Source organism: Mustela lutreola, chromosome 15 (genome assembly GCF_030435805.1).
Source record: "Mustela lutreola isolate mMusLut2 chromosome 15, mMusLut2.pri, whole genome shotgun sequence".
NCBI classification, from domain to species: Eukaryota; Metazoa; Chordata; class Mammalia; order Carnivora; family Mustelidae; genus Mustela; species Mustela lutreola.
This window is the reverse complement of record NC_081304.1, coordinates 23,396,116-23,409,943: the sequence shown is the minus strand read 5'-3', so window position 1 is coordinate 23,409,943 and position 13,828 is coordinate 23,396,116. Positions and strand designations below refer to the sequence as shown.

At 57.5% G+C, this 13,828-nt stretch overlaps 1 long non-coding RNA gene across 1 annotated transcript in view; it reads left to right on the top strand.

The window, feature by feature from the left end:
• Positions 1–3,851: 3,851 nt before the first annotated feature.
• LOC131815993 (uncharacterized) overlaps positions 3,852–13,828 on the top strand; it is a 15,075-nt gene continuing 5,098 nt past the window's right edge. The window contains exon 1 of the long non-coding RNA XR_009347914.1: positions 3,852–3,985. This is a non-coding gene — a long non-coding RNA (uncharacterized LOC131815993). The remainder of the gene's footprint in view (positions 3,986–13,828) is intronic.

Here is a 13,828-nt window from a genome sequence, read left to right as displayed (position 1 = left end):
AGCTGAACCAAGAGGCAGGTTGGCAGGAGAAGGCGAAGCTGGGGACCCCAGGAGGCGGGCATGACCCAGGAAGGGTAGGGGAAGAGAGAATCAGTACATCCCCCAGTGGAGACCAGATGCGGGACAACACCAGAATTGGGAACAGCCCCTCCCACCCCTTTACCAGCCATTTCTCCTCCCCCTCACCCCCCTCACCCCCCCCCCCCAATGCCTTAGGGAGGTGGGAAGTTTCTGCCTGCTCTTCCAAGTGAGGCAGCCTTGCCTGAAAGAGATGGGACCTTGAGATCCTTGGCTACTTTTTGAGAAACACGAGAGATTTCAGTATGACTCCCCTGAATTACTAATTTCCCCAAGAGACTTGAGTGCTGACATCTCTTCTGGGGGACATTTTTGCTAAGCATTTGGCTGTGGAAAGCCAAGTAGAGTCTTGTTCCTCCCTCTCGCCCCCCTTTTTTCCGCATTAATCCTCAGGTCTAGAGATGGAGACATTATCCCTCTGCCTCTGAACAGGATGACCGGAGCTCCCACCCAGGTTTCCAGGGGAGGCGGGATTTTGAATCCCCGACTCAGGTGGACCCGGAGACATGTCCCCGGAGGAACAGGGTGCCTGGGGGCAGTCCCTCTCTAATCCGATGGCCTGTCAGGGGACCATCAACTCCAGATTCCTCACCCCCTCACTCCAATTTCTTCCACCCAAAAAAGAAAGTGCTTGTGAAAAGCGGGGGCTGAGTGGCCCTAGTGTCACCACTGCCAGTCCCGCCCCTCCGCCAGCTCGGGTGAGAAGAAGAACCCTGGCAGTGACAGCTCCTCCTTCTGTTGCAGCATCACCCTCTTCCCAGGCCCCAGGGCTGGAGGGGTGGGGAAGGAGGAGCAGGAGACCAGGCCCCCTGGGATCCTCTCACTTCTCCATCACTGCCCCTCCCAGCCCCTCTCCCATCCCATCGGCCTGCTGAGCGTCCAGAAGGCTGTTCCACCAGGAGAAGCTACACAGGGTGTGAGTCCGGGATTTGAGAGGCACTGTCTCCTACACATATCACATGTGATGACACAAGCTGGATGGTGACCCCGGGAAACCCAGTGACCTGCCAAACTCACAACCCCACTCGTGGCCAAGCCAGGGCTGGAACCCTGGTCTCCGGACTCCTGATCCAGTGTTCTCGAGACTGTCTGCCTTCCCATTTCAAGTCAGAACAATAATATTAAATGAAAAGTCATGTAATCCCGTTGGAAGAGGTGTGGAAAACAGGAGAGAAAATTGCCCCTAACCCACCAGCTTAGACCCTGGTTTTCTTCACCCTGGGGTCCCACGCATGTTTTCAATGCTCCTTTTTCAAACTGTTCCAAGACTCAAAATGAGGGAGGCCACCCTGATGGCACTCAGCCCCTGCCACACCTGGGGGTCACAGACTGTGCCAGAAGGCTCTGACAGTGTGCATTCCTGGGACCTGCTTCTGGAGATTCTGATTCCCAGGCCTGTGGCAGGTTCCCAGAATCTGTGTGTTCCAGGAGGACGCCAGGTGACACTGGGCTCCGGGGAGTCCGCACAGCCCCCTCCCGTCTCCCCTCCCCCTCCACTCTTCCAGCCCCAAGCCCAGCACCATAGAAGGACATTCTGTGTGCCTGCTCCAGCTTGCATGTGCCTCCCTGTGGTGGATGGAAGGGCTTCGATGCCGGAGGATGGCTGCCCCCAGCATAAAGGCTTCCTTATCAGCTACAGGATCACATAATTCCTTCCTCACCACAGAATCCAACAGCCACCCCGGACCCTCTCCTTAAAATATGTGGAGGGACAGGGCACCTGGGTGGCTCAGTCAGTCAAGCATCTGCCTTCAGCTCAGGTTGTGATCTCAAGGTCCTGGGATCAAGCCCCGCCTTGGGCTCCCCGCTCAGCGAGGAGTCTGCTTCTCCCCCTCTCTCTGCCCATGGACTGTCCCCATGTTCTCTCTCACCCTTTCTCTCTCTAAATAAATTTTTTAAAAATGTGTGGACTGTTGAGCTCCCCCAGGACCCAGAAGGCTCCTGAATGGGCTCACACTGCAGGTGCAGGGAGGGTGGGGCAGCCAGCTGGGGCCCGGGGCGGGTGGGGGTAGGGGGGAACGGGAGTGGGGTTGGGGGGGAACTGTGGAGACTCAGAGGTACCAGGACCCAGGATGACTCCCCTCCACCCTGCTGGACCCAACCTGAGCGGGTAGCTGGGTGAAAGAGAGGGGATCAGCATGTCGGGGATGAGGCAGGAAAGGAAGGAGAGCCACTGTGAGACTTGGGCCGTTCTGCAAAAAGCATTGAGAGATGGAGAGGGGCAGCAGCCTCAGTGAGGAAGTCTCAGGTTGGGTCACAGGGGGTGTGGGGGCGCCTGGGTGTCTCGGTGAGTTGCAGGGTCCTGGGATGGAGCCCTACATGATCAGGCTTCTTGCTCAGTGGGGAGCCTGCTTCTCCCTCTCCTACTGCTGCTCCCCGTGCTTGTGTTCCCTCTCTGTGTCCATCCAATAAATAAATAAAATCTTTTTTAAAAATGAGGGGGTACAAGACAGAAGAGAGGGAGACAGAATAGGGAGAGGGTGAGGGAGAGCTACAGAGGCAGAGCAGCCTTGAGAGCTGGAGATAGGGCAGAGGGAGATGGGTAGGCTTGGAGCCCCAATTCCAACCCTCGCTGGCTGTGTGACCTGTTCCAGTAGCTTAACCTCTCTGGTTTCCTAGTCAGCAAAAAGAGCCGGTAGACCTTCTGCAAGGACAAACTGGGTGAACTGGATCCCAAGGGAGCTGTGAGGTCCTGTAAAGGGGAGGGGTTTTGTCCCAAGACAGGCATGGATCAGAAGTGCCTCTTCTTCCCTCTCTTCTGAGCCGTCCACATCCTACTCTCCTCCCTCCAGTGTCTGTGGGTCCCTCACTCAGGGTCCCTGAGGCCAGCCCCCAGCCTTTCACTAACGGCCCTGGGCCTAATGAGAGCTTCTCTGTAAGACTCCACCTCAGAAAGGACAGGCTTCCCCTCCTGAGATGCCCATCCACCATTCCCTAGAGGATCTTGTCGCTGAGATGGGCCAGCCGTCCCCACCCCTGGGACTCTGGGGTCACAGAGATCAATCTCAGTCCCAGCTCCTGCCCCTAAACAGCTCCTAGCCGCCTGAGGCCAGGGCCAGAGCTCTTGAGTCCCTCGGCACCCTTGTCCCCGAAAACCCACCAGCCTGCGAGTGTCCATCACCCACGTCTGTGCACATACAACCCACAGAGCTCCACTGGACAAACCTGTGAGCTGTCCCCACGGCCGCACCCCTTCTCTCATCCTACATCCAGCCTCAGCCTCCCCGGGGCTCTTGGGCATCTACCTCAGCTCACCCCTCCCCCGCCCTCACTGCCCTACCCCCTGGGGCCCAGATTGCCAGGCCTTCAGAAGAGCGGCCGGAACCACGGGATTAACAGGCAGGGAGGGAAGGAGGGGAGTGACAAGCACCTGTAGGATCCCCTCCCCCCATGACAGCTGCAGGAGTTCCATGTCCCCAGCAGACCGGTGGTCAGTATGGGCTCATCTCAAGGTCAAAGGCTCTGGGTTCTCACCCCTTGGCTGGTTCAGTGTTCCCCACTCCACACTCCTCAAGGTTGGACAGCCCTTACCCTTTGGCTCCAGGCCATGCCTGGGTCTGTCTGCATTTCGGTCCTTCACTCTCTGTGGGCACCTATCAGGGACCATCTCTTCTCTTGGTCGCTAACTCTTCTCACCCCCGCCCCAGCTCTTCACACAAGACCCACACCCCACACACCCCACATGCTACCACACAGCACCCCGCCCCCAGGCCAGGGTGCCCGTGCCCTCCTAAAGGGACCCTAAGATGTTGGGGCCGATCTGAGATCCGGGGGGCATGCCAGGTTGTGGATGGGCAAGCCCGAGCTTCAGGGAAGAGAGGCTGTGTGCGCCCCGCCCCCCTTCCTGGGGAATCTCAGCAGACAGGCCCTTAATCTCAGGCAGGAAGCAGGGTCTGGTTACCAGGAGGTGAGGGGAATACCCTGGGCTTTGGGTAAAGGGAGCTTGTTGGGGGGGGGGGTGCATTGAGGGTTGATGAGGGAAGAAAAGAAGGGTGAGTGGGGTCTAATCAAGTTAACCCCTTCACAGCCAGGCTTCTGTGCTCTTAGAGACGGTGTGACTCCTGGTCACAGTGAGGCTTGGCCAGCTGGGGGTGGGGAGGGCCTCTCTGGGCCTCTGGCCACAGGACAGCAGACTCCCTGCTCAGCTGCCATCTCTCCAAGGCCGGCTTCTGGCTTCCCGGGAGCCCGGAGGCACCCCTGCTTGTCCGGTGCCTCTATTAGCCTCTAAAGCTTCCGAGTCTCTGGTGCTCTGCTGTGGTTGTCTGCTGCTCGGCCCCTCAGGTCTAAAGCTTCCGAGTCTCTGGTGCTCTGCTGTGGTTGTCTGCTGCTCGGCCTCTCAGGTCCCTGTGTCTCTGCCAGCCTGGTCGTGTGTCTTCTTTACATCCAGCCGTCTCTGGGATCTGTGTGCTGGGCCTGAGGGCAGGCTCCGTACCAACCGCATCTCCTCCCTCTGAGCCTCCGTGTCTGCTTGTCTCTACATCTCTACATCTCTCTTTATCAATCTCTTGAGGTCTATCTCCATCGCGATGTGGCTGCTGTCTGGCGGTCTGGCTGTCTGTCTGGGACGGGGGGCCTCCATCGGTGAGTCTGCCCTGGGCCTGTTGTCTCTGGCCTGAGGCACTTTGGCTTGGCCCTCCGGTTAATGTTGTGGGGTGGAGATGAGATGGGGCGGGCTTATGGACTAGACCAGGGATGGCTGAAGGAGGGAGGGAAAAGGGGGCCATGGGGGAGGCAATGGAGTGGGATGTGATGGGGGAGATGAAGGGGCAAATCTCATTCCTAACCGGTGCCTAAAGCAAGCCGCGAGAGGAGTGCCAGATAAAGCTCCGCGGGCCAAGGGCGTGCACAAGGGAGAGAAAGACAGGGCAAGGAGTACCCGTGGCTGGGGCCGGGAGTGGAACTGCACAGAAACTGAAACAGACATCAATGGGGAGGACCGGGAAGCAAATAGACAGGCGGGGTGCTCTGGGTTCTGATCCTGACTCCACCAGCGGTCCCTAATAACCCTCTCTGTGCAGGGAGTGCGGGGAAGGGGGCAGAAGCCTTCCCCAAACCCAGGACAGGAGACTGCTTGGCCCCTTCTGTCCCTCAAGGGGTATCCCAAAGTCCCATCCAATCCCAATGTCCTCTGTGTCTGTGATTGGGCCAGGCGGCAGGTCAGAGAGAAGAATGGAGGTTAGATAGCAGGAAGGACTTCCTGCCATGCAGCAGGAGGGTGAGGAGGCCCAGCTTCTCCCCGCCGCCCCCCCCCCAGCGGTCCTGGGCCCCTCCATTGGGGCTGGGGGTGGGGCTCAACAGCTGGGTAATTAGCCCTCGCTCTCAGGCCCTGGGGGAGGGGCTGGCTGGACTGAGAAACCAACGCAAAGTGACAGGGGCAGTTTTGACACGCCGTGGAGCTGACGGGCCCAGGGGGCCGGGGCTTTGGTTTGGTGGGGGGTGAAATCCCATCAGATGATTAAAAAATAGGTCAGAGGGAAGAAGCGCAGCCGGCACTGGGTCCGTGGTGAGAACGCCATGTAGCTTCCCCGGGGGCTTTGGGCCAAAATGGGGCGGGGAAGCTGGGGAGCATTGGCAGGGGCGGGGGAGCTAGCAGTGAGGACAGGAAGGCTTCGGGGCCCAGAAGCTGGCCCTCTGTCTCCCTCAGCCCTGTCTCACGGGAACACTTTGAAATCCTATCTGCAATCCACCTTCTGGCCTTCCTGGGGTACCCGCTTCCTTCTCAAAGGCAGGAAGGTGCCGCTCTTCCTCTGTCCAGCCCTACCCTGCCAGATCTGATGCCCCCCCTGTCCCGCCCCCACAAGACCTTCTTACCTTCTCGCCCCAGACCTCCTGCTGCAAAGGCAGCCCTTTGACTTCCCCAGCATTTCTTGACCAGCTAAAAAATTCACTTACCCCCACACCCTCTTCATCACCTTGACGACTCTACGTCCTGCTTGGGGTCCACTTGGCCCTCCAGCTTTTTCTCAGAGCTTCCATTTCCCTCTTTCCCTCCTACTTCTCCTTCTCAACTCTTGCCATAAAACAAAACAGGGACCTGGGAAATGCATACGACAAAGAAAGGGCAAGGAGGAGCTAGGGCGGGGGCCCACGAATCTGGCCCAGGCTGCTGATCTCCACACACTTCATAGATAGAAGTGACTGTCTGGGTTGTACAGACCTCAGAGACACCTGGGAGTGTCCTGTCCCTTGAAGCAGCATAGAACCACCTCCCACTTCATCTACCTAAGGTTGGGAAGTTCTTTCCATTGTCTTCCCACAGCCCCTCATGCTGCAGCTATGATCCCCAGAGCCTATGCAGACGGAAGCACCTGCTCAGTGTTCGGGGAATGGCAGCTTGACAGCCGGTGCCCTGTTCCTCATCAATCTCAGGTGCACACAGAAGGCGGGCAGGCAACAGTGTCTGAGCAGCGGGACAAACCTGGCATGAGCCGCTTCATCTTCAGCGAGGGGGGCACCAGGGTCCCTCTCACAGCAGTGGAGGACACCCAAGGCCATGTTGGCATGAAAATGGATTTGGCTGGGTCTGACCTTGAGTTTAACCCCACTTACCAACCCAGACATAGATCCACTCTGACACGCAAGTCTAAGATTTCCCCGGGAGCCTGTCTTCGGCTGCCCACCCCACTCAGTCACCCACAAAGCGTCACGAGGCGTCCTGCCCACCTCCTTCCACCAGGGCCACAGGCAGGCGGCACTCCCCGCAGGGTCCTGAGATAAACCCTGGACCCATGGCTCCAGCCACAGGGGGCATGAAGCTGGGCAACCCTGCCCCCTCCCATTGCCTGCTTCCATTTCTTTTCAATCACTGGACCAGAACCTGACGAGTCCAGTGGGTTGGGGAGGGATTGCTGTGGTCAGGAAAGTCCTTTGCCTTGGGACGAGTGGCTGCAAATCAAGGTACTGAGCCCATGGTCTTCACACCTCTGCACCCCTCCCCCAAGCACCCTGACCTGAGGCTACCACCAAAGCTCAGAGCCCCCTGAATGGGCTGCGCACCAGGGTTCCCCAGCTCTCACTACCCCAGACACACGGCTGCTGAGTCTAACTTGTATTTTGTCTCATCCCTGGATTCCCAGCAAGCTTGGAAATTAGAAAAACCCAAATCCTGTCTGATTACCCAATTCTTCTCACTGCTGCTGGGGGTGGGGAGGAAGAGACAAAAGAGCACCCCAAGCCACTCATACCCTCGACTTCACTAGACACTCCAGGGCTGTGAGGTCAGCTGGGCAGGGGTCCATGGTCCTCGTTCCGCAGACAGGGAAACTGAGGTAGAAGTTAAGTACCTGGTTAAGGTCACAGAGTTAGAGACCCAATGCCAAGCTCTGCGCTTTCCCATGAGAGCAGTTGCAAAGAAGAAATTATTGTTCTTCCCATTTTGCAGATGAGGAATCTGATGCTTAAATTTCCCCAGGCTCTCTGTTGTTTTGTTCCCCTCTCCTTCTCTCCTTCCAAGGTAGCCTGCCCAACCCAATTCTGGCTCAGAGTCCTTCCCCCTCCTTTGGAGAAGGGCAAAACCCTAAGGTCTCCCCAGTCACCCTAGTGAGCGCCCCCCCTGTACTTTGGGAAGTCATTCCTTATGTCCTTTTCCATCTGATGAGCCTACAGAACTGAACCCCATTATGCAGCAAATCCCACCCCGCTTAGAGGCAGGAGCGGTGGGATGTAGAACTTAGGAACTGGAAGGGACAGGGAGAGGCTCAGATGCACGGCCACGGTTGGATGGGGCATGGCAGCAGCGGAGGAAAGCAGGACCCAAAGAATCTGGGAAGAATCTGGGAGTCCTGGTATCCAAGTGCAGGGGTGGGGGGGCAGGGGCATTCCTCACTTCTCTGAACTCCCTACCCCTTGAGACTGGGCTCCCTTCCAGACATCCAAGCTGTTAGGTGCTTGTCTGTGTTGGAGGGGACCTGGGCAGCTCTTAGAAGTGGGAGGAGGGCGCCACTGGTCATGCTGCCTGTCGTTCCTGCTCTCTGTCCACTCCGAGTTTCATCACACCTTCAGCTCTGCCCTTCTGCTAACAGAACCCGCACTCAATCTCCCTCCCGCTCTCACCTTGGGACCTGTGAGCCAGTGGCCAAGAGGGGGGCAGCAGAGCCAGCTGGAGAAGCCAGCTGCCCCCTCCCCTCCCCTGCCAACCCGACGGTCTGTGAGCCTAGGGAGCCCTGCCTGCCCCAGGCTCAGCCTCTGCGGTGGCTCTGAAGACAGCAAGCAGGACGTAAGAACTCCTGATCTAGGCTGAAAGTGAGGAGGGGGCTTTCTTTGACTACTTATGCGGGGAACTCGAGGGTCCCATCCTCTGGCCCCAGATCATCTCAGGATCTAAAACCACCTGAAGCTGCCATTCTTCTTTCACAAACCCAGGGAAGATTTCCAAAAGGATAATCTGAGGCAGAGTCCCATCCTTGCCTGGGCTGTAAGTTCTTCTTCGAGTCTAACCTTGGTCCCTTGCAGAGGGGTGGAAGGGGGCAGAGATGAATCGTAGTTTCTTATAAACCTGGTGGCTTCTTGTTCCCCGACGACAACATAGCGGAGGAGCTCTGTGGTTCTGGCTCTGAGTCAGGCCCCCTCGCCTGGGCGTCCCCAGTGCCATCTCTCTCCGCCCCGCCCCAGACTGGAAAATCAGGCTCATGCCTCTGCCCGAGTCAGTGCTTCCCCTCACGAATCTCGCTTTCCCCTAAAGGGAGGTATTTCCTCGAAGCTGGGAAAAGTTAAGGGGGCAGAGGACTTGCCAGCTATGGGGAGATGGGGAGATGGGGAGGCGGATGGTGGGCATGGGGCAGGGGGCAGGGGTGGGGCTACGCTGCCTTCCCTGTCCTCCCCCTCCCCCACTGTGCCCAGCTCCCCAGTCCAGCTCTTCTAGCTCAGGATGTGTGCACCAGAGCGCAGAGCTTGGTGTGTGTGTGTTCACACACTTAACACACATATATGGTTGGTATTGGGGGTCGGCCCCCCCAGCCCCCAACAGTGAGGAGGGGGAGAAGGCTGGGACGTGTCATGCTTCTGGTATGCCTGTGAATGGTCCATATTTTTCCTAAATGCATGTTCTTTATATGTTCTGTGTCCACACGTGCTCTGCTTCCCTCCCAGAATCATTAAATCTGGTCAGTACCCACCTCCCTACCTTACAGCCTCAGTCAGTAAAAGGATTCCCTCCCCCTCCTTAAACGAGAAGAAGCCCCCTGGCTTGGCCCGCCCCAAAGGTTGGGGGACTCGGGGATCAAAGAGGAGGTAGGCATTTCCCTTCTCAGAAAACCGACTCTTCCTCTGCCTACGGACCAGGGGACCCCCCAGCCCTCAGCTGCTGGGGGCTGTTCACAGAGACAGGGTCCGTGTGCAGACCCGCCAACTTCCCACCTGCACGAAGGCTCAAAGGGACAAGAATCCCATCCTGGTGGGTCCCAGACCCCAGGTGAGGGGAGTTTGGGGAAAGCGAATCCTGGGGAGAGTGTGGTTAGATGGCCTGAGTCAGCAATCTAGAACTCACGTGTGCCCACCCCCAGCCTGGGGCACGCAGGGGTAATGCGGGCACCGAAACAGAAAGGAAGATGGGGAGACAGAATGAGAACAGGAGAGAGAGAAACCGAGACGATGGCCAGTCAGAAAGAGAGTAAGGGGCCGAACGGGGACAGGGTCGAGGCTGGGCACTGGGGGCTGCAAGAACACCAGTGATGAGGGAGCCGGCAGGAGGGTCAAGCGCCCCTTTGCCCTTCTCTTTCTTCGCTAACCGCGCTGAGCCACCGAAGGTCAGCACTAGAAGAATCCGAGAATCCAAGTTTTTCATCTCAAGAAGGGGAAATGAGGCTTAATGATAAAGTCACCAAAAGGGAAAACCGGGCAGGGGTAGGACCCACCCTGTGCCCCAAATGGAATCGGGAGGACAGGCAGGGGGAATGTTCGGTCTCAGCCTTCTGGATAGGTGATGCTGAGGGTGGGGGTTGGGGAGAACTGGAGATTTGTCTTGACACGTACTTGCTTACCAAGTGCACTTCTTCCTTAGAGACGTTGCAGATCAATAAAAATAGCTAAACTTTTTAAAGGATGCTTTAACCCCACTTTACATAACATTGAGATGAAGGGAGGCGACCTCTTCCCTTGCGGATGCCCAGGAAGGAGGAGGGAAAAAAAGGGGCCCAGAGTGTTTGATCCAAAAGAAAAACAAAAACAAAAACAGTCCCTCTCTTACCCGACCCACCTCCCCCCGGAACTCAGGATCACCTGGGTTCTCTCTTCCTGACTCAGGTAAGGATGGAGAGATAGACCCTGTCAGCTCTAGAACTATCTGTTTAAATCACACGGACTGCGGGCCTGGGGCTGGGCATTCCCATTCACAGCCTGGCTTCTCCCATCCCCCGCCCGCCCTCCCCCACCCGAAAGACCACCAGCAGAACTTGGCCCGGATAGCAGAGGGGACCTGTCTCCAGGTCACATGGCCACCAGGTGTGGGGGAGAAGAGGGGAATTCCCAGCAAGCACTCTGGTCCCAGGCCCAGGCACCAGCTGGGCTGCCAAGCTGATACCCAGGCCTGCCCAGGGGACCTGCCAGTGCCCAGTCCGGCCCTCAGCAGCAGGCAGCTTGGCTCCTGGCTCCCTGGAGACTGGGAGCTGGAAAAGACAGATTGAGAGGAGACCCTCTGGGAGACCTGAGTGTCCTCATCCTCGGCCCCTCCCTGTTCCAAACTGTTGGATAAGGACAGTCCAGGAATGATATTACCCTCCACCTGGGTGACCTCCCCGCCAAGCCCCCAGGAGCCCACAGACACAGTGCCTGCCGCCCAACATGGGGCAGCTCAGATCTCATCCAAAGCAAACTACTTTTCCATCTCTGCCTCTGACTCCTCCGAAAATTTGGGGGGCTATTAAGAGGGGCTTCCAAACCCTTTAGTCATCCTAAGAAGCCAAGCTGAATAGCAGTGACTGATAGTCACCTAACCACAAGCCAATTCTGTGGTTTGAGTTGTTTTCAGGGGAGCAGCAATGCACCAGCAGAAGGCCCCGGGCAGGGGGGAGGTGCCTCCTGGACCCCTGCCCTTGCCCTTGCCCTTGCCCTTGCGCAGGGCTCCACACCCACCTCCCAGCTGCACAGAGAAGGCTCTGAAACCACCAGGAAACCCTCGCTCTCCCCTCTTGCCTCCATGTCCGCCTGGCACCGTGACTGGTTAGGGGAGCTGCTTTCTACGTCCACGACACACATTTTTCATCTCTTCTTTTCATTTCATTTCATCCATGGTTTTCCCCCTTTGCTTTCATTTCCTTTCCTTTTCCGTTCTTCCCTCCCGGCCTCCCTCCCTTCCTTTCCTACCCTCTTTCCTCTTACGTGTGTGTGGCAGAAATAATTTAGGAGCTGTAGTGAAGACAGCAGAGGCTGCTGGAAGGCTCCCAAATGTACATGGCCTGCCAGGCCCCAAAACCAAACCTACAGATACCCAGGCCCAGTCTCCATCTCCTTCAGCTATGGTACCCGCTGCCCCCCAGTCACAGAGCACATCTGTTCACCTCCCTCACAGGCTGGGAAAAGATCAGGATTAGCAACAAGGGATACTCGCCACAGAACAGATTTTAGAAGACTTTCCGAAATATAGAATGCCAAAATGTCAGAGCCAAGAAGGAAATTAAAGCCACCTGGTCCAGAACCACCTTTTTTTTTTCTCAAATTGAGAAGCGGAAGCTCTGAGAAGTGATGCAATGTTCCCAGAGCATGGTTAGGACCAGAGGTCCTCATTCTCAGAACATACTCTAACCGCCTCCCCTCACTGGGGAGCCGGCAAGCTGCGGGGTTTCTCGTCTTCAGGGAGCAGCATTGATCGGACCCTTTGTCCTGATGACCAGGTAGAAACATAAGCCAACCAGGGAACAGGTCAGGCACAAGGAGGCAGAGAGGCTTATATTTTTTCCAGAAACACACCGCATCCCTTTCCTTGTCCTCTTCCTCCGGGAAGTCTGCCTGGATTAGCTATGGGCCTGTCACCCTCCACACATGGAGGGAGAGAAGGAGGGAGCAAGGCTGAGAGAGATGGGCCTGAGTGCCAAACCCAGCTCAAAGCCCTGAGGGACAGGGAAGGAGGAGAAGTGAGAGGGGCCAGAAGTGGGATCTGGACAGGAGGCGCAGTGGGGAGAGAAGGTAGGGAAAGGAGGCACCCCCAGGGGAGAGAAGCGGCCCAGATGAGTCACGGCTGGTCAGGTGCAGCTCTCCTGGGGGTGCCCATTTTTGGTTAAACTTTATCATGTGATTTCTAGGAGTGGTGTGCTAGAGCTGGCTCCCACCAGCTTGAAAGAGCAGAGTATGCCCCCCTCTTCCCAGGGCTCTGTGCCTTCATCACGGCAGCTGAAACTGGAGAGCCCGTTGTTAGACACTGACCAGCCCAGCACTGGGTAACGGGTGCGACTTCCAAGCCAGGAGCCCATGCGTCGGTGTGCGTGTTGGCCATCATGCACCATTCCCAGGGTCCCCATGGGGTCCTATATGAGTGCGAGATAGTGCACTGTGACACCTGGGCTAGACCCGTGTGGCACTGTGTTCCCGGTGGTGTGAGACTCTGTGTGTGTGTGCCGTGTGTGTGGGAGGAGTGCGGCATCCTTGGGAGCCTGGAATGTGAGGAAGGGTATGATGTGTGTGTGTGTGTGTGTGTGTGTGTGTAACCAGGACTGTCATGTGCCTTGTATCTGGGGCTAAGTGTGACAGGGTGAGTCTGCTGGACAGTGGGGAAGAGACCCGCATGTGCCCACTGTTGGGGATTAGGACAGTGCCTGGGACCAGAGACCCATAAATCCCAGAGCTCTGAGGACTCAGAGTGGGTCGTGGCTGAGGGCCCATCTGTGAAGTCCCACTCAGGCTTCTGTCCCTGTTGGTCCTGGAGGGAGTCGGATGCCAAGGCAGGATCTCCCTGACCCCGGCAAGGATCTCTCTGATCCCAGGGGGAGATAGTCTTCTTCCGTGCCCCTCACCCACGTTTCAGAGTGAACCATCCCCTTCACACCATCTCCAGATCTTCCCTGTCGCCTCCCATCCACACTTGGCTTTTGTTGGGGGAGAAGGACAGCTCGGGGCCTGTAGTACCCACAAGGCCAAGGATGAACGTGATGGACACGCAATCAGCCCCGCCCACTTACCTCCCTTTGCACTGGAAAACTGGGCGGGATGTCCCTCCAGAGCAGGGGGTCCTGGCTGGAATGACGTGGGCTCCCCGCGTCGTCCCTTTGCTGAGCACCTCCACCCAGTCCCTCTGCCTCAGGGAATTTGAGTCCCACTACCTGAGAACCCCTGCAAGGGGTCCTGCCAGCCTTGGGCTCAGGCACTGGGGGAGGGGGCCAGGCTCCTTCACCACAGCCGCTCTCCCTGCCCCTGTCCCTCCCTGGTCCGAGGTTGGAAGAAAAGCAAGACAGGACAGTGGGAAGAGGACTGAGGGAGAGACGGCGTTCCCACTTGTGGCTTCGACCCAAATCCCACACTGCAGTCCGGCTTGGGGCCCTAGGTCTTCTGCCTCACCGTCCTCCCTCCCCCTCCTCCCTGGAGCCTTCAGACCCCCATCACCTGAAGTGGGTGACGGCTCAGCTCCTGCCTCTGGTCTGCACCGGCCCCTGGCAGTCCAGACTCCTGGCCTTGCCTCTGGTCTGCACCGGCCCCTGGCAGTCCAGACTCCTGGCCTTAGAGGGGGAGAGCTGTCTACTGTGGAAAACAACCAAGGAACCAGAGCCGTCCATTCATCCGGGCAACGCGCCAAGTGTTTTCACCAGAAATTCTTCCTAAAGTCAAC